Below are 26,394 nucleotides of genomic sequence, written 5' to 3'. Positions count from 1 at the left end.
AACGTTGATCCCATTTTAAAGAAGTTAATTTTTCCTTATTTATTCTTTTATTTGTATGTGTATATAAATCCATTTCAGAAATACAATGGGGCACCGAGTGGCTCAGCCAGTTAAGCGTCTGCCATCTGCTTGGGTCGTGATCCTGGGGTTTTGGGAGAGCCCTGCATAGGGCTCTCTGCTCAGTGGGGAGCCTGCTTCTCCCTCTCTTTCTTCTGGCCACTCTTCCTGCTTGTGCCCTCTCTCTGTCAAATAAATCAATAAATAAAATCTTTAAAAAGAAATATATATGATTAATATAAAAATACATATGCATATGTATAAGACTATGTATATAAATACATGTTCTTTTTAATATACATGTTCACCTATATATAAAAAAGTTTTATGAATGGTGTACATGACATGTTTAAAATAGTTGTGGGGTTTTTTGTATGGTGTTATTTTAATTATTTCTTTGGACTTAGCTGTGTATTTTGGATTTTTAATAATGTAATTTCATGGACTCCTAACCTACCTAAAAGCATACTTTATATGAAATCTTTCATACAGTAAAGTGTCCAGAAGATATCTGTTCTTCCTTGAATACCATTCCCAGATTTAACTAATTCATCTTAATACAGAGTGAGCAACTAATAGGTCTAGTAGTACCTTTCCTGCTTAGAAATGTCAATAACTTTAACGTGGCCTAAACTTAATATGTGTCTAATGTTTGCTTTCATTTGAGAATTACAATGAAGAATAAAACTGAATCCCACTGAATCTTCAAAATCAAGCTGAAAGAAATTTTCATAAGCCAGCCTCTGGGAGAAAATCAGAAATTACAAATTTATTTTTTAACAAAGTGAAGAAAAGTATAACATAAGAATGTTTATACACCAGGACTTTAAATGACCTTTCAAAAGTCAATAAATTCAATAAGAGCTTTATTTGTTTTGTATGAGTGAGTTTTTAAAAAAAATTCCATGTAGCTCTGGACTTCTCTTGAGACACTTTTAGAATTATGTACTTGATATAATTCTCTGCAAACACCCAGTAGATTACATTAATCCTAAAATCAAGATATGTGTCATTCACTTCTGTGTTCTCACAATCATTGGGATACTACAAGTAAAATATGACTCTGTGTGTATGTGTGTGTATGCATATGAGAGAGAGAGAAAGAGAACTAGTTATGGTTAGTTCATTTGGTTTTGTTTAATACATGGATGGTTGGCTGAATGAGTAAAGTAATTTTATGTTGTCCCTCATTTTTGTCAAGACAATGAATTATGTGTGCTCCATTCTGATATTAATCATGTAGTATGACATTTTGTCTCCAAGTTTTTAGCTTCTTTGAGAGATAATTGAAAAATATAATTGTATACACTTTAAAGTGCACAATGTGCTGATTTGATATACATATACATTGTAGAATGTTTGCCGAGATTAAGGTAATTAACACATCCCCCACCTCATGTAATTAACATAATTAACTCTTTAGTGTGAGTGTAGTAAGAATGCCAAAGATCTACTCTCTGTAGCTTTCATGTATACAGCACAGTATTACTAACTACAGTCACCATGTTGTACATTAGGAATATATATTCATATATATTGATCTTATCCTCAGAATTTACTCTTCTTGGGCAGCCCAGGTGGCTCAGCGGTTTAACACCACATTTGGCCTGGAGCATGATCCTGGAGACCCCAGGTCAGGCTCCTTGCATGGAGGCTGCTTCTCCCTCTGCCTGTGTCTCTGCCTCTCTCTCTCTCTCTCTCCACCCATATCTCTCACGAATGAATAAATAAAATCTTAAAAAAAAAAACAATTTACTCTTCTTATAACTGAATTTTTCTACCCTTTGACCTACATCACCCCATATCTCCCTTCCCTCAGCCACTGGCAATCACTGTTATCTTCTGTTTCTATATAATCAGCTTTTGAAAAAAATTTTATATATAAGTAATACATACAGTACTTTTCTTTCTTTGTCTGGTTTATTTCACTTAGTATAATGACCTCCAGATTCATCCATGTTGTTGCAAATGGCAAGATTTTCTTCTTTTTTTTATGGATACTATTCCTATATATATATATATATATATATATATATATATATATATACATACATACACCCATTTTTTTATCCATTTATCTGTTGAAAGACATGTAAGTTGTTTCCATATCTTGGCTATTGTGAATAACGTTGCAATAAACATGTGTGTGCAGACATCTCTTTGAGATATTGATTTCAATTCCTCCAAATATATATTAAAGAATGGAATCTCTGGACTTGAATAAACATTGTCAAGCAATCAATGATTTCTGTTTTTAATGTTAGCATCCCTGGATGCTCAATGTCTATGACCATTAATTCATTAAGGGTAGCAAAATTGTGATATGCTAATTCTATCACTTTATTTTACTTGTTAGATAACAAATAATTGAATAAAGAATTGTTCCCTCTCATCTACTATTTGTTTACCCAATGGGATAGTTCATAATGTAAAAGTCAAAATAAATGTTGGTAATTTCCTTATAACTACTGTTTTAATCTAATCAATTGGTTTTAACTTCATCCTCAGAATGGAAACAATTAGATTTCCTTTTTTAATGAAAAAGTATTATTACAAACTCAAGAATGTAGAAATATTCCATAGGTTTATATCTACTGCAATTCTTACCAATTCTTGAACTTCATTAGAAGTTCAAATTATGTTATATTTGGTCAGTTGAAGCTTCTTCAAATTCTTTTGTCATATTCTAGTAACAGTCTTTCATAGCTATCTTGCTATTGGTATATTAAGATGTTCCAAATTCCTCTTGTACAGTTCAGTTCCAGACCTGGAATCAGCCAAAGAAGACCTGTTAATGGGAATGGTATTTTAGAAACAACTGGGCATTAGGGATGGGCATTGCTACCAAGTTGGTCATTACTTCACTACTGTTTTCCATTATTTCCTTGATTTTCTTTTTCAAGGAATCCTAAATCTATATGATAATTGCACTTCCTGTATTTGTTAATTTCTCTTCAATGGTTCTGTCTTTATTTCTTCAGATTTTTAAATCTTTCCTTTTAACCTTCTATTTAGTTTAGGGCTCTGACCTTTCAGACATTGGTCCTCCACCACCAGAGTGGGCCAAAGCCCTTCTTGTTCAGTTCCTGTGCTCAGATTGGCACTCCATGAAGTTTGCTACTCAGGAGCTCTCTTGTTCTCTGATCTTTTAGGCACTCTGTTGCTTTCCTCTGTTCTCACACACATTGATGGCCTTGGTCTTCTGGCTACTGGTGTTCCTTCCCCATCTTTTTATATTTTGGAGTGTGTGGCATACCTTGTCATTTTGTTTTGTTTTCCATGCTATCCATGTGATTTAGTTTCACTGTGGGGTTTTGCTCTCTGTTTTTATTTGGGATTTTTGAAAATCCAGACTCCATGCTAGCATTGCCACTGCCATTTTTTTAGATTCCCCCTTTGTAAGGGCACTTTTGTTTAAGGAACAGTACACATTTTCCTCAGTGTGGCTTCAAGTAACCTATTCTTCACTTACAGAGGAAGAACTCTTCCCCTTTGTTCATATTTAGATTAAGAAAAATACTTCTACTCACTAAGCTACAGAAATTTATTTTGGTTACTGTTATCATTTATGGTGCCAAGGATTTAAAATTAGTGTTATAATAATTGTTTGGGAAAAGATTCAAGCGAGAAGCTATTACTAGTCCTATATCTCCTCCAGATTGAACCAGCAAGTTGTCACTTCCTTTTTACAGTCTCTTCATGCTCCATATGTTATGCTATGTGAAACTGACAAGTGCTAATATGTCACAAGGTGCCTTGTTGCTATGAAAATAAATGACCCATGAACTAGAGCTCTCAAATAATTTTTTTTTCATTCTCAGAGAGGAAAATAAGGCAAATGACAAAAAAAAAAAAAAAAACAAGTGAATATTACTATTTAATCTCAGTTTCTCTGGGGAAATGTTTTAGGTTTAAGTTCCTTTGGGAAAATGTTCATTTTTAATTTCATTTATTTTTCATTCATTCCAGGTTTGGACTTTAAAAATATGTAATAAAAATTAATGATCTACGTATCAATTGGTTTGATCAATCCTTGATGATCAGAACATCAGTTTTTAAATCAGCAAAATGAGCTTATCCTATACTTTAGAAGCAATTTTAACAACAAAAGTTGAAATAGATTCAATCATTCAAATGATGATTACTCTTATTTCCTGCAACTAAGGATAATGATGAAGAGTTGGACACTCCCTGCTTTCACATTGTTCATGTCCAGTGATATAGAAATGGGCTTTTCTGTAAATCTAGTCTGTTGATTAACTGTGTGACTCTCAATGAGTCTTTGGCTCTTACTTTTTTAATCTGTCAAATGAGGATAAGGTTTATAATTGTCTGCATAGAAGCATGCTAGAGAGAGCAGTCTGAAAAGATAATGAATGTGCAAATGCATAGCATATAAACTATAGTGCAGGGCTTCTCTTACTTGTTAAGCCTCTTCTTGTGGACTCAAGAAGTGGCTGAAACCTCTTGGAGTTTCCACGTGCAGAGTTACCTAATGAAGGAAAAAAAAAAGTGCCTAGATTCAGTAAAATAGAGATTTGAGGATCACCAGCACAGAGAAGCTGTTGGAAGCAATAGGATGAAATGAGATCAATTTGTCCAAGAGAAGAGACAGATAAAACAAAATGACTGGGCTATGGGATGCAACATTTAGATGTCAGATGGAGAAAAGTCAGGAAAGATGACAAAAGGAGAGAGGGGGAGAAACACAAGAATATGATGTCACCTAAGAGAAAAATATCTCAAGGAGGAGCGAGTGGTAAACCGTGTTGAAAGGAGCTAAGAGGTCTACTAAAATGAGATTAAAAAATTTTTAATTTTTACCCACTCTAATGGATTTGAAGTAATATCTCACTCTGGTTCTAATGTTCACTTTTCTAATGATTGATAATAGTATGTATGGGTCTTTTTGTATGTTTATTTGCTAACCTATATCTTCTTTGGTCAGTTGTCTATTCAAATTTTTGACCCATTTTTAAAAATAGATTGTTTCTTTTCTTATTACAGAGTTTAAGAATTCAATACTAATTTAGATACTAAATCTTTTCGCTGGTAGAGTTGCCATAACAAAATGCCACAGACTGGGTGACTTAAACAATAGAAATTTATTTTTTCACAGTTCTGGAGGCTGGAAGCCCAAGTTCAAGGAGGTGACAGGGTTAGTTTCTCCTGAGGCTTTCTTTTTGGCTTGCAGATGGCCATCTTCTTATTGTGTTCAAAGGTCTGTTCTTAGTGCACGCACATCCCTGATGTCTCTCCTTCTTATAAGGACACCTGTCATACTGGATTAGGGCTCCACACCTATGACCTCATTTAACCTCATTTAACCTTCATATGAATTTTGGGGAGACATAAGTCAGTCTATAATACTAGGCCTTTGTCAGATACTTTTTTCGGTGTGTGATTTTCTTAGTATTTGCTTGGGATTTCATTTACTCTATACATCAATTTAGAAAGAATTGGCATTTTAAGAACCTTGGGTCTTTTTCTATGTGAACCCTGAATTTTTTTATTTATTTAGGTCTTCTTAATTTCTCTTAACAATATTTTCTAGTTTTCAGTGTACAGGTCTTAAACATTTATATCATACTTACCTTAAGATATTTCATATTTTGATGCTATTGAAAATTATTAATTATTATTATTATTATTAATTATTTAACCTCAATTCCTTGTTCATTGCATTTGTTTTGTATATTGACTTTGTATCCTTAAATATGCTAAAACACTTAACAGCTCTAGCAAGTTATTGTAGATTCTTTTGGATTTTCTATATAAATGACCAGGCTGTCTTTGAATACTGGATAAATTAGTCCATTTTATCCAAGGAGTACATTTTCCTTTTCAACGAGATGTCTTTCATTTCTTTTTTTTAACTATTGCACTTGCTAGAATCTCCAAAACTGAATACAAGAGGTGGGAGTAGACATCTTGTCTCATTCCTGATCTTAAAGGGAGAGCATTCAGTCTTTCCTCATTAAATCTAATATTAGCTGTAGATATTCATAGGTTCCCTTTATAAAGTTAAGAAAATTCCTTTCTGTTCCTACCTTGCTAAGATTTTTTATCATGAATGGACGTTGAGTTTTGTCAAATGCTCTTTTCCTGCATCCATTGAGACAATTATATGGTTTTCTTTTTTACTTGGTCAACATAATTAATTTATTGATTGCTTTTCAAATGTTAAACCAACCAAGCACTTGGGATAAATACTTCTTCGGAATGATATGTATACTTTTAATATGTCTGGTTTTGATACAATAAAATTTTGTTTGAATATGTGCATCTATGTTCATATGGGTAATCAATCTATATTTGTTATTGTTTTTTCTTGTAATGTCCCTCTATAATATTGGTATAAGGGTAATCCTGGCCTCATGGAGTGCATTGAGTCAATCTACTCTGCTTTAATGTTTTAGATGAGCTTGTGTAGACTTGATATTATATTTTCTTTTAATTTTTGGTAGAATTTATCAGTGTAGCTATCTGGGCATAGCATCTTTGCTGAGGAGAAGTTTTCAACCACAAAATCCATTCTTTCAATAAATATAGGGCTATTCAGTTAGCCTATTGCTTCTTGAGTTAGCTTTGTAGTTTGTGCCTTTCAATGAATTTATCCATTTCACTGAGTTGTTAGATTTGTAGTTGTAAAGTTTTCATGATATTCCCTTATTATCCTGATAATATCTTTAGAATCTGTAATGATTCCTCCTATCATCTTTGATATTGCTAATCTACATTCTCTCTCTGAATAAAGCTTTATCAATTTCATTGATCTTCTCAAAGTATCAGTTTTAAGCATCATTTATTTGCTCTATTGATTTTCTGTTTCTATTTCATCGATTTCCACTGTGATCTTTATGCTACTTTGGAGTTCCTTTGGTCTTCTTTTCTTACTTTATTAAAGAAGAAGCTGACATTAAGATCTTTTCTTAAAGATCTCCCTTTTCAAAATGGGCATCTAGTGCCCCAATTCTCCTTCTAAGTATTGCCTTAGCAGCATCTCACACTTTTGATATGTTGTGTTTTCATTTTCATTCAGTTCAAAATACTTTCTATTTTCCTTTTATTTTTTTTCTTTGATCCTTTAGTAGGAATGGACCATTATTCTTGGTCCTACCTGAGCATCAGACCCTGTTAGTTTTAACCCATCAGATGGTTCTTTTCCCAAACTTGGGTGGTTTCCTTGCAGGCATGAACCAGTCAGTGCTCTACTGAATACTAAAAATGGACCTTCTGCAGATTTCTGGAGTTCTCTCTCTATGCAATTATCTTCTCTCTGTTACTACTGATTTCATTCCCTCACGTAAGGGAGTCTGTCTAGCTCCCCTGGGGCTCCCTTTTAGTGTCATGGACTGGAAACTCAAGACAGTAAGCTAGGAAACAGTAGAGCTTATCTCATTTGTTATTTCTCAAGGTTATTGTCGTCTATCGGCTGATGTCCTGTGTCTTAAAAACAACAATTGTTTCTAATATCTTCTTTTTCTTCTTTTTTTTGTTTAATCCAGTAAGAGGCTAGATCTGGTCATCACATTTTGTTATTCCATCTAGTCTCAATACATAATTTTGATCCTGGATTTATTTCCTAATCCATGTATCTTAAGAAGTAAGCTACTTTTCTAGATTACACTAAATCCAGCTGAAGCATCATTCAGCCCACTTGTCTACATTATGTTAAAATATTTCTGCCTACCACCTGACTCACCAAATATTTGTCAGTGAAATTCTATCACCTATGCAAGGAGGAAATATCTTCCATTTTTCTCAAATTCACTTACTTTTATTGATAACTTATGAGATATTTTTGCCTATCCTTATCCTTCTAAGAAGATAAAATTATAAAAGAATACTTATACAAATGGAACATATACAAAGAAAGAAAAAGATGACAATGTCTTTGAATTGATGTTTGTAGTACTGTATATGACAATAATTATAACTATAAAAAGTCAGAATTCAAATACTCTTTCTTTATGCACACTATTCATCAAAAATTCAAACTATAGAATGTTGAAAACTCCATATCTTAGGAAATAGTGCATTTATCCTCAGAAGACTGATTTCTTTGTGTGTGCTTATGCCTTCCCTTAAATCTGGGGTAGTAGGGGGGATTTCATTGTTCATTAACCACTTCTATGGTCAGTTTCAAAGTCACAGTGTCTATCATAAATTTTAGAAATATAAATCTCAAATGTTAAGAACTTCAATGAATATATTAGACTTTGTTTATAACACCTTCATATTGAATATTGAGAATCTGTCCTTGGCGGCCATCTTAAAATTGGTTTTCTTTCAGAAATTTCAGTCAGAAACAGAGAAGACTATATATAAATCAACACACTAACACAAAGTCTGGAATATTATATATGCCATATTGCTTCTGAGACTAATGTTGAGGGGGAGCCCAAGATAAACCTGTAATTTTTCTTCTGGAGTGTCACTATTATGAACATTGCAAGTGGTAAAAAAAAAAAAAAAAAAGGGCAGTGGAATTGTTTAGCATAGCATCTTGAGGACATCTGCCTCTAACACTTTATCACATCAGAAAAAGATGTACTAAAAATGTTCTATGTTGTGAAATGATAAATGCTTTATAAGAAGGCTCAGGAATGACCTTCCTTTTTCTATTTCTTTCCTGAAGCCTTCTCCTGTCAGTAATTACCCTAACAATGCTGTCCACATGCAGTAATTAACTCCTTCTTTTTTCTCCATGACACAATGCTCATTTCCTACTCCCAGCTTTCAAGGCTTAACCCATTTACAATTCATTCTATATATAACTTTAAAAGAGAGTACAACAGCAGCTATGTTAGATAGCTCGATTTGCAAAGTTCAACTGAATATTTAAAAAAATAATAAAAAGATGATCCTAGATGAACTAAGAGGCAATAAGGCCCCACCAGGGGAATTCTATTCCCAAATGATATTTTATACATAAGTTGTAAATTTTTCTTTTTCCAATGTTTGGTTCAAATGACAAAATAAATGACAGGGAAAATGGAAACCTAGATTTTAAATTAGAGATTGACTCGAGAGAACTATAACGCTAAAACTCTTTAAAAAAAAAAAGATTTTATTTATTTATTCATGAGAGACAACAGAAAGAGGCAGAGACACAGGCAGAGGGAAGAAGCAGCCTCCTCACAAGGAGCCTGATGTGGGGCTTGATCCCCAGACTGGGGTCATGCCCTGAGCCAAAGGCAGACACTCAACTGCTGAGCCACCCAGGTGTCTCAAATGCTAAAACTCTTATGCTTAAAATCCAGATTTGGCACACAAATCAGTCACCATTCACCATATACTCAAGAAGAGCCCAACTGAAATAACCAATATACCAAATTCTGTGATTGAATCTGTCTGATCATAGGGGATTCCCTATGAAAGACTGGAACAAATAGACATATTCTCCAAACACCTGCAAAGTTGGGAAACCTAGATTTACAGTAGCAGTTAGGATATAGAAAGATACAAAATACCTTTTCTTCCCACTGAAACAGTAAGAAATTACTGCATTAACAAGTTTCTATATTCTGAAAGAATATAGAATATATATTCTACATATGAATATTTATTCATATAAAGCTGAAACATTGTCTGAGTGGTGGTGGTGAGCATTGCCAATGTTATGTTTATTGCAGTTAAAAAAAACTAAAAGTATTTGAAAATGTGGATAGTCCATACTCCTAAATTTGTATGGGTGTATTAGGAGAAGTGACTTAGGGTCTTGTGAAAGAGGCTTTATGGGATGGGGTCTCATGGGCTTCTCCCAGTTTTCTTGCTAGCTGATTGGATATCTCCAATGGAAGTTTCTGTTTCTGCTTGGCAAAGTTTCATTGATTCATTCTGTTTTAGTGCATATTTCCTTATAAATTCAAACATTTCACTAAAAAAATACATATTTTCATTAAAGAGATGTGGACACAGAAATCTAAAACCTAAAATCAGATGAACTCAGAAAGATGAGCCCTTCTATAGTAACAAGGGAACAGAGGAAAGAAACTTTGTAACTTTTTATTTTTAGTATTTTATTTATTTATTCATGAGAGACACACACACACAGAGAGAGAGAGAGAGGGAGAGGGAGAGACAGAGACACAGGCAGAGGAAGAAGCAGGCTCCATGCAGGGAGCCCGATGTGGGACTCAATCCCAGGACTTCAGAATCACTCTGGGCTGAAGGCAGGCACTAAATCACTGAGCCACCCAGGGATCCCGGAAACTTTAATCCCTGAGACCCATGGTTGAAGTTGTGGTGAGGGTAGAGGACAGACTGATAACAAGCATCTATAAAATGAAATGTTTGACTTGCATTAAGGAGAAACTGACAAACTTCTGACCAACCTGCAAACCAGTGTGTCAGTATTTAATCTGGAAAAAGCCCAAACTCAAGGATAATGTTCTTTTGCTAAATAATACATTTATACAGAAGTTTTGTGGAGTTATCAGAGGTTAGGAATGATTAAAAAGCCAAAAAATCTCTCTGGTTTCAAAGAATCCCAAATCTGATGTCCAGATGTCTCTTGTTTATCATCTCACTGTCATGAGCCTTACAGAACCCAGCTCCAGAGTCTGTTGTCTTGCCATCACAGTGTCAAGACTTCATAGCATATGGCCTTGAAAATCCCATAGTTTGTGGTACAGAAATCTCATGGTTTGCAAAAACTTGCTCTAAGGATCTCTAGATCTCCCAAGTCATACAGATTTAAGGTCTATCTAGCAGGTTCAAGGTCATGCAGTTTTGAGGTCTAGCAATATTATAACGTTTAGTTCCAGTGACCTCCTGGAAGGATAGCCTGAATTTCCTTTCAAAATGTTTTAGAATTTGTTGTAACCAAATTTACAACAAATTTACAACCAAATTTATATTTGATTATAATATAATCAAAACAATCAGTCCCCTTGGTGGCATAGTGAAATGGGGATTGGGCTGAAAACCAGAAAGTCTTATACACCTGGTACTTACATTCCAAGAATATTTGACACAAGAGTAGGAAGACCAATGAACTTGAATGTAAGTCAATAGAATTCAAAATCATAGCATAGAAAGAGAAAAGACTGAAATAATGAACTTGGGGTAGGCAAAGATTTCTTAAACAGGACACAAAAAGCACTCATCATAAAAAATAGGTAAATTAGACTTGTTTAAAATTAAATAATTGTGCTTTTCAAAATACACTGTTAAAAAATAAGAAGTCAAGCCACAAAATGAGAGAAAACATTTGCAAACATTTATCTAACAAGAGACTCAAATTCAAATACACATGGCAACTCATATAAAGAAAAACAACTCAATAATAATGGCTAAAAGTTTCAAAAAACTTTATAAAAGGTATATATTTAAGTAGCCAATAAGTACACCGTAAGATACTCAACATTAGCCATCAACAAAATCAATAATGTGATATCACTTCATACCTATTTTTAAAAACTGACAAGACCAAATGCTGATAAAAATTTAAAGCAAATGGGCCATACCAACTTCTTGCTAGACATGTCTCCAGAGGCATGGAAACAAAAGCAAAAATGAACTATTGGGATTTCATCAGGATAAAATGCTTTTGCACAAGAAAGGAAACCAATCAACAAAATTAAAAGGCAACCTACAGAGTAGGAGAAGATATTTGCAACTGATATATCAGGTAAAGGTCTAGTAGCCAAAATCTATAAAGAACTCCTCAAACTTAACACCCAAAAAACAAGAAATCCAGTCAAGAAATGGGAGAAGACATGAACAGATATTTCTCCAAAGAAGACATACAAATGGCTAACAGACACAAGACAAAATGCTCAACGTCACTCATCACCAAGGAAATACAAATCAAAACCACAATAAGATACCACCTGACACCAGTCAGAATGGCTAATATTAACAACATAGGAAACAACAGGTGTTAGCCAGGATGCGGTGAAAGGGGAAACTTCTTCTATGATTGGTGGAAATGGAAACTGGTATAGCTACTCTGGAAAACAGTATGCAGGTTCCTCAAAAACTTAAAAATAGATCAACCCTATAACCCAGCAATTGAGCTACTAGGTATTTATCCTAAGAATACAAAAATAGTGATTCAAAGGGGCACATGCACCCCAATGTTTATAGCAGCAATGTCCGCAATAGCCAAAATATGGAGAGAGCCCAGATGTCCACTGACAGAAAAATGGATTAAAAAGATGTGGTATACACACACACACACACACACACACACACACACACACAATGGAATATTACTCAGACATCAAAAAGAATGAAATCTTGCCATTTGCAACAACATGGATGGAACTAGGGGGTATTATGCTAAGCATAATAGAGAAAGAGAAATACCGTATGATTTCACTCATACATGGAATTTAAGAAACAAAACAGATGAACATAGGGGAAGGGAAGGAAAAATCCAATAGAATAAAAACAGAGAAGAAGGCAAACCTTGAGAAACTCTTTAACGATAGGGAACAAACTAAGGGTTGCTGGAGGGGAAGTGGGTGGAGAGATGGGGTATAATTGGGTGATAGGCATTTAAAAAAGAACATGCACACAGATATTTATTCCAGCTTTGTTCCTTTTTTAAAAAGGATTTATTTATTTATTCATTAGAGATACAGACCTAGAGAGAGAGGCAGAGACACAGGCAGAGGGAGAAGCAGGCTCCTCGCAGGGAGCCGGATGCAGGACTCGATCCCGGATGCGGGGATCACGACCTGAGCCTAAGGCAGGCGCCCAACCACTGAGCCACCCAGGCATCCCATGGGTGATGGGCATTAAGTAGGGAACTTGATATAATGAGCACTGAGTATTACATGTAACTGATGGAACACTAAATTCTACCCTGAAATTAATAGTACACATATGTAAACTAAATTGAATTTAAATAAAACTAAAAAAAAAAAAAAAGCAAATGGAACCATCATACATTGATGACAGTAATTAAATGATCCAATCATTTTGGAAAGCAGGCAATTTTTCATAAACTTAAAGATATTCCTACCCTATGGCCCAGCATTTCCACTCTTATTTACCCAAGAGAAGTGAAAACATGTGTCTATGGGATTTGTTTATCAATGTTCATGTTAGCGTTATTCGTTTTCCAAACAAGAAATCACCCAAACATTCATTAACATGGGAATATGTAAACAAACTGTGGAATATTCAGATAATAAGGGTTCCCCTGCAATAAAACTGAATAGACTACTGGCACACACAACATAAGTAAATCTCTAAATATTATACCAAGGGAAATAAGTCGATACAAAATGCAAATACAATACTCTCTCAATTATTTGAAATTCTGAAACTTCAAGTGGTGATAAGACTAGAATCAGTGGTTTGGAGATGGAGGATTGGCTGAAAAGGAGTGTGAAGAAACTTTCTCTGGTGATGGAAATTGTTTGTATCTATATGGGAGCCGTGGGAACCTGGTATGTATATTTGTCAAAGCTTATTGAACTGTTTACTTAAAATATGTATATTGTATGTGCATTAAGTAAATTCAACAAAGATGATTGAAAAACAAAAAGAAAAGAGAAACCACTTTAAACAGAGCAAGTGTGAAAATATTCTGAAGATATTTATATTCTTAGTGAAAGATTGATTATAACTGCCATTTATCAAATATTCACTACTGGGGGACCGAGATAAACATTTTCTACACACAATCTCATTCAAAACATCACAGTAAAACTAAAAGTTTCCATTAGCTCTAAATACCTAAATGCAATAATTTTTAGTCAATCAGGTGAAAAATATCATAAGATACATATAGAGAATTTTCCTCTGCAAAACACACTACTCAGATAATAGCATTTTTTGTCTGCCTCATGGATACTGCCCTTAACATATACTGCCAAGTCATCCTTACGTTAACTAATTTATGTCCTGAAACATACATTTCACCAACTCGGCGGCTGTCAGCAAAAACGCTCCTACCATACTATATTTTGCATTTTGTTTGATATCACATCACCTCAGCTTCCACAGCTGAGTGGGTCAGCATTCCTGTGTGACTGTATTGCCAAGGTCTCTTCTAACAGGGTGATAAAGATAAATCAATGGATACCAGCTGTGAGGAAATCAACTATCAGCACAAGATTAAATCTTGTTTTGTCTTCTATCATTTTATAGCAAAGTGACTAAGAATAGTGTTGGATCAGTTTGTTTCCTTTGTTCTCATTCTTCATTCCAGTCTTCTGGAAAGCAGAGAGGACTTCTGGAAAGTCCTTCAGTCCTACAAAGTTCTAAAAAGTCTCAATTTGTCCTTAAACCAACATACCTTTAAACAGTTGATTTTAGATCACATATGTAGCCTTGAAATGTTATCAAATGTCACAATTCCTCTTCTAGATTTTAAGTACTATATTCTGTGTTGATGTTTTAATATTTAAAGCTATAAGCCTGAATACCAATACTCTGAAAGGAACTATTACAAGGCTACATCTGTATGCCTATTTCATCTCTCTGAGAAATGTAATTGATTGGTATGATGTTTTTATTCCCACAATCTCTTCCACATAGCATTAAAAATTCAATGTTATCTCTCAGAGGAGATCTCAAATCCTATTACACTACTATCTCCAAAATAAGAAAAACCTATTTAAAATGTGTAAGTCCTGCTTTTCCATCAAAACAATGTATGATGCATGATGATTCAAAGATACGCAACATCCTTCTTTTTTATATTGGGAATTAAGAATGGAATCTGTAACTTCATTTACATCCCCATTCTTGTGTTTTTAATAGCTTATAAAGGCCAAAACTCTTCATTGCTTATGTTATTTCCAAAGGTAGGCAGTAAATAATCCTCAGGTTTAGTGTTCTGTTTTTACATGATATCCTCCTAGCTAGGATTTCTGCAATAATATCCCCATCATTTTCACCATGAATTTCTTGTGTTCCAAATAACAAAATATACAGCGAGTATATAGGAGCAATTCATGCCAGGTAATGAAGGTATCCACCTAATAGCCACTTAACTTCTGTTTTTCACTAACATAACAAATTGTGTTCAGGATAGCAATGTACTTAGAGATAACAATTTAATATCTCAGCCTCAATTGCAGTTAAGAATAGTCATGTGTTATATTTCTCGATGATGGGATGTTAGAGATGGCTTTTTCTTATGAACAAAAAAAGAAGTCTTTCTGCCAGGAATATAAAATAATGGGCAAGAAGCTAGTGAACATGAGGAGAAAAGATTCATGTTAAGAACAGAAGTTATGGAAATTGGAAGGCCATTGAGTTTTTGATGGCATACCGGAGCAGATGCACCCAACCTAGACTACATAGTTTTCCAATTTCATGTTAAGCAAGAAAAACTAAGCCACATTTGGTTAGCTCCACTTTTTGTTCTTTAGTTATCTGTGCCAGACACAATTGTGACATGTTCCATTTAACTAGTTAAGGAATTGTAACTCTTCACTAAAATTTGCCAGCCCCTACCTTTTTAATCACTTCACCAATGTCCTTATCTTGACACTCAGCCTTTGCATGATTTCTGAGCCAAAAGCAAATAAAACCCGTAAGGATACTAGGCCATCATCTAGAAGGCCCTGCAATAAATCTTGCTGCTAAGAGACCAGGACTTAGCACCTGGGCATTCCTAGAGCCTGCAATACCAGATTAGTTTTATGAACTTGCCTTCTCTCCCTAGCACGGTAGCTTCTTCCAGGACTGAACTCTTCCTTAAAGTCTCAGTCTTTATGTATAAGAACCTGATATTCTGCATGGTCTTTGCTAGTGTCCTAGAGGAATAGATTCTTCTAGCTAATGAAGGTATGAGGGCATTTTCCAACCAATGACTGGAGTTACGCTGTGAATGAACAAATCACATTTTCTAATACTATCATTAATCTGTCTGGCTCCAAGAACCTCTATTCTCCTAGAGCTTCTTGTTGACTGCCTACTGGAGTAATCTCACTATTCTCACACATCTCGAAAAATTTACAGTTGTTGGGCCAGAGCTAAGCTTGCTCTACCGGTCAAATATTTTGTACTATGTTTTGGACTGGGCAAATGTCTTATTTGGGGTCAAATTTTATAGCTATTCATTTGTTCTAACATAAGGCCATCTGAATCACTAAGGTCCCCTTGAGCTTTAGGCCTGAAATCTCTCCCATTGTAACTGATCTGAGAAACTGGTACGACCTGTGACTTTATTATGCAATTTGAAATCAGAATTTCTTTAAAAATAAAAGTTTGATCTGGACATGGTTGGAAATTGCAAAGTCCATCAGAATTAATAGTTATTTTCAGCTTGACATTAAAATAATAGAAAGTGACTTCCCCTTGTTTTTGGACTTTAAAAATCTTGAAACTTTGGAGAAGACATTGAACTTTAGAGGTTCACCTGGGTGAACCCATCTAAAAGGTTTTTATTTGGGGCCAAAAAGATTCCTCAATGATTCAGAAGGCCTCCACCATTCAGTAGAGTTCAGTAAGCTCTCTGCCTACCATTGTCAACTGGGAAAGACTAGTCGTATTTCAGTTGTTAAGATTTCAACAAAAGTGAATTGCTGCTTTGAACATTTTGGTGAAAGCAATATGAATGCAAATGGTGTGTGTGTGTGTGTGTGTATGTGTTGATTGAATATATATAGAAATTGAACCTATGTATGTGTGTACATGTATATATATATATATATATGTATATATATATATATATACTTACATGTATGTATTCAATTCTGTAAGAGCCATGGAATAATTAATATAATATTTATATTTTAAAATTCAATGCTGTGATTCTAGTGAGAATAAGGACAATCTACTTAAATACCATTTTGAAGAAGTATATGGAATATCTGTGCTATGATATTCAACATATCTGTGTTTCTTCAACAAAATAAATTAACAGAAGCTCCCAAAAAGGAAAGATCCTCCAACTATATGTGTAAAGCATGTAAACTTTATAGACTTCACCTAATTTATTTTGAATAAGGAAGTGTGATTGTATATACCAGTTCTTCTTTATTCATGTGTTGAGTTTCATAATACTACTTATTTACCTATATGTAAGAAACTAACTGACAAATCTATTTCGAACATTGTAGTCAAATCATTCTACCTTTTAAAAGGGTTAATAGAGATACATACATACATTTATCAGGTAATATAAATGTTACTGCTCTTTTTATTACCCTATTTTTGAGCATGAGTGTTGAAAACCATAGAACTAAAGTCAATGCTTAGTTATGGCAACTATAAGATCCTTTTTTCTTTTCTTTTTTTTTTTTTTTAATTAATTAATTTAGGGATCCCTGGGTGGCGCAGTGGTTTGGCGTCTGCCTTTGGCCCAGGGCGCGATCCTGGAGACCCGGGATCGAATCCCACATCGGGCTCCCGGTGCATGGAGCCTGCTTCTCCCTCTGCCTGTGTCTCTGTGCCTCTCTTTTTTTAATTAAAAAAATTAAAAATAATTTTAATTTTGGGATCCCTGCGCCACCCAGGGATCCCAAGATCCTTTTTTCTAAATACATTTATCTCCCTTCATTGTGGCCAAAGTCTATGTAGCTTTTGATTTATCTTCCTAATCTTAAAGCTTGTTATAAGTGGTATGTTTTTAAAATTTTAAGCCATGGGAAGTCTGGGTGGTTCAGTGGCTGAGTGTCTGTCTTTGGCTCAGGTCGTAATCTTGGGGTCCTGGGATCAAGTTCCACAACAGGCTCCCTCAAGGAGCCTACTTCTCTCTCTGCCAGTCTCTACCTCCCTCTTTGTGAATCTCATAAATAAATAAATCTTTAAAAAAATTAATAAGGGATCCCTGGGTGGCGCAGCGGTTTGGCGCCTGCCTTTGGCCTAGGGCGCGATCCTGGAGACCCGGGATCGATTCCCACGTCGGGCTCCCGGTGCATGGAGCCTGCTTCTCTCTGCCTGTGTCTCTGCCTCTCTTTCTCTCTCTGTGACTATCATAAATAAATAAAAATTAAAAAAATATATATATTAAAAAAATTAATAAAATTTCAAGCCATTTTAATTTGTGAAGGATATAAGGGGCAAATCAAATAATACTTGCACTGATATAGTCAAAATAATCAGATGAAATATGAATATTTAAATAATCTGAATCTTAGTATAAATCTTGAAATAATAATAGCTAGATTATGTCATATAACTAGTTTGACAACTACCTAAAGTGGGTTGATTATTTATTCTTAAATTATTTACAAACAGGCTGAAGACATGGCTCCTCCAAGTTAATTAGCCAGTTAAGTAACATTGTTTGAACTGTCTCAGGGACAGTGAGAAATTATAGGGGAAGCATACAGCATAATTCTTTCTCTATGACTGACCCAGTAGCATTTGCAATTAATTTTGAAAATACAAGTGGTGTAACAAAATGAAATGGCTGAGTTATAGCAATCAATATATATGTATGAGAAATAATTGCTTGCCACAGTGGTACAGAAAAAAAATGTATAATTATTTTACATCATAGAAACAGGGTTCATGCAGAAGAGGTTTAGATTTTGGAAACTGGCATTACTATTATTGACATCATTTCATTTGGGTATAATGAAAAAGGAATATAAGATGACTGAAAAGTTTTTTGAAGGTGACATCCAAGAAAGTTTTTAACTTTCATGTTTGTGTTTCAGTCTGTCAAGCTGGCGGTCTCCAAGTCATTGCACGATGAGCTATTAATAAGTGCCAAAACATGACCATCTAAATACTATATGAATTTCCTTACTCTTATACTAAGTATTTCCCATTATTGCCTCTTCCCCTTAATGAAGTAACTTCAAATTCTTTAATTTCAGCATATTTCATATGTCTAACTAAAAAATTATATATTTACATAATACGTATATGTAAAATAGGTATACATCCACACACAATACCCAACAATACTTATGCGAATATTAGGGAAAAGTAGATTCTTTACAATATATTTTTTTAAAGGTTTTATTTATTTATTCATGAAAGACACAGAGAGAGAGAGGCAGAGACATAGGCAGACGGAGAAGCAGGCTCCCTGCAGGGAGCCGGAGCCAAGGCAGGCGCTAAACCGCTGAGCCACCCAGGGATTCCCTACAATACATTTTTAAATGCTAGGAAAAAGAGGCAGAGGCAATACAAGTAGCAGAGAAATATCCATTCAGTTTAAACAAAGGCAGAAAACAGACTACATATTTCATTGAATCTAAAAATAATTAGTTTAAGATTAACAATGATTTTTTGCACCACCGTGAGACATACAAACTGCTTTCAATTGCACTATGACACATCATTGATCTGAAGATTTATTTTGATTTTGGCAATAGTAGAATGTGAAAAAAGTTCGTCTTAGAATCAATGAAATGTATATATACGGTTTTCATCTTTCTTCTGCTTTGAGTGGTACCTTCTTTTTAAAATACTCATTCTTAAGATTCATATTTTAGATTAACATTAAAGGTAAGTTTTACCTTCAAAGTTACTGAAATGGTAAATTAAAATGTTAATATGCTGCAAAACTTTCCTCTTCCCATGAGCTATCTTTGGAGTCTAAACTGTGTTTAGTGCCCATTCATAAAGAAAAGATCTCCCCTACAAATAAACAAGTTATAGATTTAACACAAATTAGTGTTCATTATTCGTGTCTGGAACATCATGGGCCTTGCCATCTGAGTTTATAATTAATGCAGATTTGGGAACATGCCTATTTTTTATTTCTTCTAGACTAATGTTTGAAGTGTAAATCTCCATTATTAGACTAATTTCCCTTTTTTAATTTAGAACTCTTCAACTAACTTGTTATTCAGTCTTCAAAACAAATGCATTTACCTTGCCCAAATTAATAGGACCCTTAGGCAGTTGAATATTCCTTCCAAATTCTTGTGGGTTTTTTTCATTATCTATTACATAACAAAATAGTGCATCTGGCATCTCACTCTGGTACAGATAAATTTTAGGCCTTACTTATTCCTTTTCTAATCAATGATAAATATTAACCCTTTAAGAGATAAAATGGCCAAAGCCAATATAAGGCTCACTCTAATTTCATTAATAGCATGACAGCTTTGAATTTATTGATAGCTTTTAGTTTTACGCCTAATTTTAAAATTATAGAACAGATCTCGGTTATTAATACTTCTTTTAAACTATATGTAATAGATTTCTAGCAGAGTAGGAGTGGGTTCAAAAAGGTGAAAACCGAATTTTAGCTAGTGTAAAGCTAGAATAAGTCCTATGCATGTTGCTTCTTTACAATTTATATTTTATTTATTTTTTTTACAATTTATATTTCAGAACATGAAATAGCTATCTCATAAATCTGATCTATGTTGTCTGCTATATAGAGTTAACAGTAAGGCAAGCTCCCTCCTCCGAGCTAATGACATGGTATTATCCTGATGCTGATAGCTTGATTGAGACAGCTGCTATTTGAGGTACACTGTGTAAAGGGCATATAACCAGTAGCTATTCTGACCTTGACATCTTACCTGTTGGATGTTATGTGGCAAGAGAACAATGCATGTGAGCTGCATTATAACACATTATGATGTGTTAGTGGCTGCCATGGAAACCATTTACCTGAATTAAGATGTAATAATTTATTCAGGGATCTTATAGTAGAATAATTAAAAGACTTTCACCTAAAAATTAATTTTTATTTATTTATTTTTTTTAAAGATTTTATTTATTTATTCATGATAGTCACAGAGAGAGAGAGAGGCAGAGACACAGGCAGAGGGAGAAGCAGGCTCCATGCACCGGGAGCCCGATGTGGGATTCGATCCCGGGTCTCCAGGATCGCGCCCTGGGCCAAAGGCAGGCGCCAAACCGCTGCGCCACCCAGGGATCCCTAAAAATTAATTTTTAATTTAAAAAATCAGCAATCGATATTACTATGTGCTGTTTTACTCAATGCCACATCTGATCTCTATGCCTCGATTTCCTCATCCAAAGGGATGATAATGTATCAACCTAGTCCACTTCTTCTGGTTCTTATAGCAAATGAAATTAGGTATTGGAAAGTACCTTACATTTCTGCCATAAAGCAATATGTAGGATACACATGATTAAACTGCATTAAAAAAAGAGTTGCATTTTTTTCAAGGTTAAGGAACTGACTGGGGTAAACTCAGCTCTCCTTCAAGAAATCACATTTCAATCAGTCCGTTTCCTGTTTATGATTTAGTGCCACCTCGTGGCAGTTCTTTTAGGTTAAATACCCATGGGAGCAATTCTGGGTTCCATGGTTGTTTGGAGACTCTTAAGACTACAGAAGGGATCCCAGAAATCTTCTGGTTGCTGAAGTGTGCTCCATATTGAGGCTATTGGGAACAGATAATAGTGGGAATAAGAGACTCAACTTACACTTTCTCCTTTACTACTGCTCTTTTACTATCCCATCCTATTCTTTCCCTTCTTCCCAACTCCCCTCCAGAAGATAAGATTATTTAACACAATCCCTCTTGGAGGACATATGGAAAGGAAGTAGATGACAGGTGCAACTGCAATGTCAACAATTAGATGTAAATCAGAATCATTAGAGAGGGTTTTTTTCCTTTTGATGTTTTTTAAGCTAACGAATAACACAGATAAAGTATTCTATCACTATCCAACAGTATCTAGACATTTCTACAATAATACATAATAACAACAAAGATGTGTGGAATTCTTATAACATACTAGAATTTTTAAATGTGCCTTAGCTGTCCAAAGCTGTGATATGTTTATTTATTCTGATAATTAAAAAAAATAAAGTTGAAATGAGGCATCATACAAAAATAAAAAGCTAAAACTGTTTTTTTTTTTTCAGTAAAAGCTTCTTTTGGCTCCTGTTAAAATACTTGCCACTTCATAAGAGTTTCATAACACAAAATCCTAAATTATGTCTCCTTCTTGTCATTCTTACCACATGTAATACTTTTAAAAATGTAAAACTCCATCTCATGCAAATACACTTTGAATTTTGTTAGTTCTCTGTTAAACAGAATTTTTGTTTATTCTCCCATTTCCCCTTATTCAATCTATAAGCCATTGTGTTTTGATCATTTAGTCAATCCATGACAGGATTTATCATGTATCCCACCCCCACACTGTGAACGTGTTGAAGACTTATTATACCACTGTCCTGCAAAGTAAGGCACATTGGCAGGCCAGGGTAAATACGGAGAATATCTTACTTGAATTGTTGCTCTTAAAGGCATAGCAATAGACTGGAGAAACTTGCCATTGCTTCAACTGAGTCATTGGTATAGTTTAGAACCAAACATGGAAAAGAAAAAATGGGCAGCTGCGTCAAGCAAAGAGCCCTCAAATCCCTCCTTGTTAACACATTATGATGGAGGACACAGAGTTAAAGTATCCTGACTGTGGCTGCTCAGAGTGTCACCCCACCTTCTCTCTCCAAATGATGGATGTGACACGAATACCAATATCCATGCCGCAAATTGTAACAGGAGAATTCAAATAGACCCCAAGGAAATAAGGCAGCTTGAGTATGTCCATTCTCAACATTTAAGAACAAAAAAGAGACCCAGGTAGATATAGTTACACTTGAAAATGGACAAAAGAAAAATAAGGTTTATATGCAATCAGTATGAAAAGGAAAGAAAGAATAAGCAAGCATAAAATAGTACGCTATGTTGATTGATAAAAAGTATATGTTCAAAGAAGATTTTTTTTCCCGGATAACAAAAGAGAGATTGAATAACGTCACCTTCTTAAAGGAAATTAAAATACCAACTCTATGAAATGAAAAAAAATAATAAAAAGATAAAGAAATAGGCTGGAACAAAGGGAAGTTAGCATGAAATAAATTAAGAGAGAAAATGACATTGATGATCTTAGAACTGAATTGGAAGCAGGGAAGAAAACTAACAATGTAAAAGCCTCTGAATGGAAGACAGATTCAAGAATATCACAGTTCAAAGAATGTGATTTAACAGATGGTAATTCAAATTGTACATAATAATGGAAATTTATCTTTGAGATAAGAATGGTTTTGTTTGAATATGGAACAAGAATATGTGCCACAGACAAAAAGTCAAAAATACAGTAAGGTAAACCACTGAATGAGGACCTGAAACTATAGATTAATAGGATTTATTACATGAAGAAAAATGTGTTAAATAACACTCAGAAGCATCTTAATGAATTTACTGATCTCTAAGAATAAGGAAAGAATTCTTCAAATATCTAGACCAGGAAGAGGTCACCTATAAGTTAAAAAGTTAATCTATCTTTAAATCATTAGCAATAATAACTGTTAGATAAAAGGGGAACAATTTGTACAGAATGTGCATATACTAGGGTTCTATACAGTCTTGTTGATGCAAAGAGAGAATGTCAATTGTCAATATTCAGGAATATATAATCTATATATATTCTGACAAATCTACTTGAATATATAATTTAGTGCAATGAAAATAAAAATGTACACTTCATGAAAGTTCGGCTCTGTATATATTTGAACACAGAATTAAAGCTAAATAGTTATGATTATAAATTGTGTATATATGCATATATACACACACCTATATACATATGTATATATATAAACATGTATATAATACCTATCTCTCTATAAAACTTGTTTTATATATATATGTATGTATATATACATAAAGTACCTGTCTCTCTATGAAACTTCTTAAGAAGAAAACCTGCATTTGATAACAATACTAAAGAGAATAAAATCCTATAGTATAGGGTGACAAATCCCCCAGGAGGAAGTAGCTAAAAAGTGGTAAGATTAATATTCTACTTTCCTCATACCCCATTAGAGAGGTGATTCATTAGATATTGTGCAATTTAGAAAGAGTATAAATTTAAAATATTATTTAAAGTTATAATTATATACTTTCTAAATTACAAAGCAGAAAATTAAAAAAAAATAATACAAAAAGTCATTTAATAATAACTTTTCTAGTAAAAGACTCCAATGATTAATATAAAAAGATGTCAAATTAGGGTACCTGAGTGGCTCAGGGGTGGAGCATCTGCCTTAGGCTCAGGGCGTGATTCCAGGTGCAGGGTTGGAGTCCTGCATTGGGCTTCCCCAGGGAGCCTGCTTCTCCCTCTGCCTATGTCTCTGCCTCTCTCATGAATAAATAAATAAAATCTTTTTTTTTTCTTAAAGAAAGAAATACTAGGGAAATAGTAAGAAACAGTAATAGTTGATTACTTGTATTTAATTTTCTCAGTCTTTGACAGATCAAGTAGACAAAATATAAATAAGGGTACTAAGCCTACTTCTCTGTATATATTAAATAGAACACACTTTCTTTTTAGTAATCATTTTATGAAATTGATGTCTTATAAGGCAATAAGTAAATCTCAATCAGTTTAGATTTACTTATTGCCTTATATAGGATTCATATTTTAAATGAAATACATACAGTAAGACTAGAAATACATGACAAACAGGAAAAAAATCAAACCCAGACTATAATAAAGATTTCAAAAGTCTCTCAGAGTTCCAGTTCCAGCGTGGTGAAATAAGCCAATGCTCCTACTGATAATAAGTATAAAACTCTGACCAAAGCATGAAAAAAAAAAAAATAACAACAACAAAACCCCCACTATCTAATGACTCTGAAGAGGAAGTCAGAGCAAACAGATATGGGAAGGGAGTCTAACTTGGAAAAGTGGCAGGCACAAAGGTGATTTTTTTTTTTAACTGTTTATAGCTTTGACCTGAAAGCTGCTAAAACTCTGGGAGGCTAAAACTCTGGTAGAAAGATTACTATCCCTCTAGCCAGAGGAACGGGGGAAAAGGACTGCAGCAATCACTACCAACTGCCAAATTAGCAGGGAGGAAATTCTTGAGGGGAAAGAGCAGGAGGAAGTGTTCCCCTAATTCTGTGCATGAAGACTGCATTTGCCTTATGATGGCTCCTAAAACCCACATGCTTGAGACAAAGTAAGAATTTAAAGAGAGCCCAGACAGCAAGACTCCACATTTTCTCTCTACGTTGTACAGGCTCAGATACAGAGCAAGCAGTTAATTAGGCTGTAAGAGATCACGGCCATATACTGGGTGAACAAATGAACAGGAGAAGTATGTGAGACAGTGAAGTCTGACATGATTCCTGGGGTTTGTTTTGTGTGATCAGGTGGACAGTGGTATGGGGGGGGGGGCAGAAAGATTTCCTTTAGGAAGTGTTAGTTTTGGAATATCTGGATAATCCTGTTAAATGTATTTAACTTACCAGTATATATCACATGAAAAAGAGCCCTAGGAGTGTATATTTGGGAGCCACTAGAGTATATGGTATAATTGAAACTATAGAAAATCGAAAATTCCCCAGGAAGAGTGACCTATATTGATAAGCATCCCTACTGAAGCCCCAAGTATTGTTGGGGTATGCCCATTCATGCATGCGTGTATTTCCTCCTTCATTCACTCAAGCGCTTAGGCCCCACATGTTCTAAGCACTGCACTAGGTACTCTATACAACCATAAACTCTTAGCCAAATGTAATTTACTTTTCCCGAGTAAGTTTTAGAGATATTTAATTAACAAACAGATTTCTCCATTGCAGAACTGTTCAGTTCCTGTGTTCTTTTTTCATTGCTCTGTAATGAACTAATATAGATGTAGCTGTTTTAAAATAAAACACACCTTTACCATCTCACAATTTCTGTGGCTAAGGAGTGCAGCTACATTTCAGCTGATTCCTTCACTCAAGATTCTCACAAGGCTACTATCAAGATGCAGCCAGACTACATTCTTATGCTGAGGCTTGAATAGAGAAAAATCCACTCCCAAGTCACTTGGGTTATTGGCAGGATTAATTTCTTTGCAGTTGAAGTACTGAGGGTCTGCTTTCTTGCTGGCTCTGAGCTAGAGGCCACCCTCAGCTTCTAGAGGTTACAGGGCATTTCTAGGGGTTGCCTGCTATTCCTTGACAAGTGCCTTTCCCAACATGGCTATGTATTTATTCAAACTAGAATCACTCTAGATGATAGCAAGTAGAGTTTATATAATGTCACATAATCATGGAAGTAACTTGCTATCATTTTTTTGTCATATTCTATTGGTTAGAGTCAAGCCACAGGTGCTATCCTCAGCTGGAGTAGACACCGGGTGGGAACAGCAGGAGATAGATCCTGGGGCCAACTTAGATTTGGCCCACTTGAGTCCATTAGATGGCATATGTGTATATCCACATATCCAGTAAGTAAATGAATACAGCATTATGTCCCAACATTTTTGACTGGAAATATTGTTATTCCAGAAAACACATCTGGGAAATGCTAGCAAAGGAGGAAGTAAGCTCCACAAACAAACACGTTTAAATTCCTATTCATTTTCACTTACCTCTCCTCCCCACTTGCTATTTCTTCGCACACACAGAAACCTTATATATATATGACTTTATGAAAGTCATATGCGAGGCATATATCATTATAAAAAAC

General features: G+C 34.6%; 1 long non-coding RNA gene across 10 annotated transcripts in view; it reads right to left on the bottom strand.

The window, feature by feature from the left end:
• Window positions 1-26,394, bottom strand: part of LOC140603688 (uncharacterized) — a 91,769-nt gene that overhangs the window by 12,509 nt on the left and 52,866 nt on the right. For 3 of the 10 annotated variants that reach the window (XR_012006648.1, XR_012006650.1, XR_012006649.1), the window contains 2 exons: window positions 4,481-4,549; window positions 2,665-2,845 (listed from right to left, as the gene is read on the bottom strand). This is a non-coding gene — a long non-coding RNA (uncharacterized lncRNA). Of the gene's footprint in view, window positions 1-2,664; window positions 2,846-4,480; window positions 4,550-20,465; window positions 20,519-26,394 lie in introns of those variants that run through there. The other 7 variants (XR_012006644.1, XR_012006645.1, XR_012006646.1 and 4 more) reach the window with 5 other exon arrangements.

Source organism: Canis lupus, chromosome 14 (assembly GCF_048164855.1).
Source record: "Canis lupus baileyi chromosome 14, mCanLup2.hap1, whole genome shotgun sequence".
Taxonomy (NCBI): Eukaryota; Metazoa; Chordata; class Mammalia; order Carnivora; family Canidae; genus Canis; species Canis lupus.
This window is presented reverse-complemented; position numbering and strand designations above follow the sequence as displayed.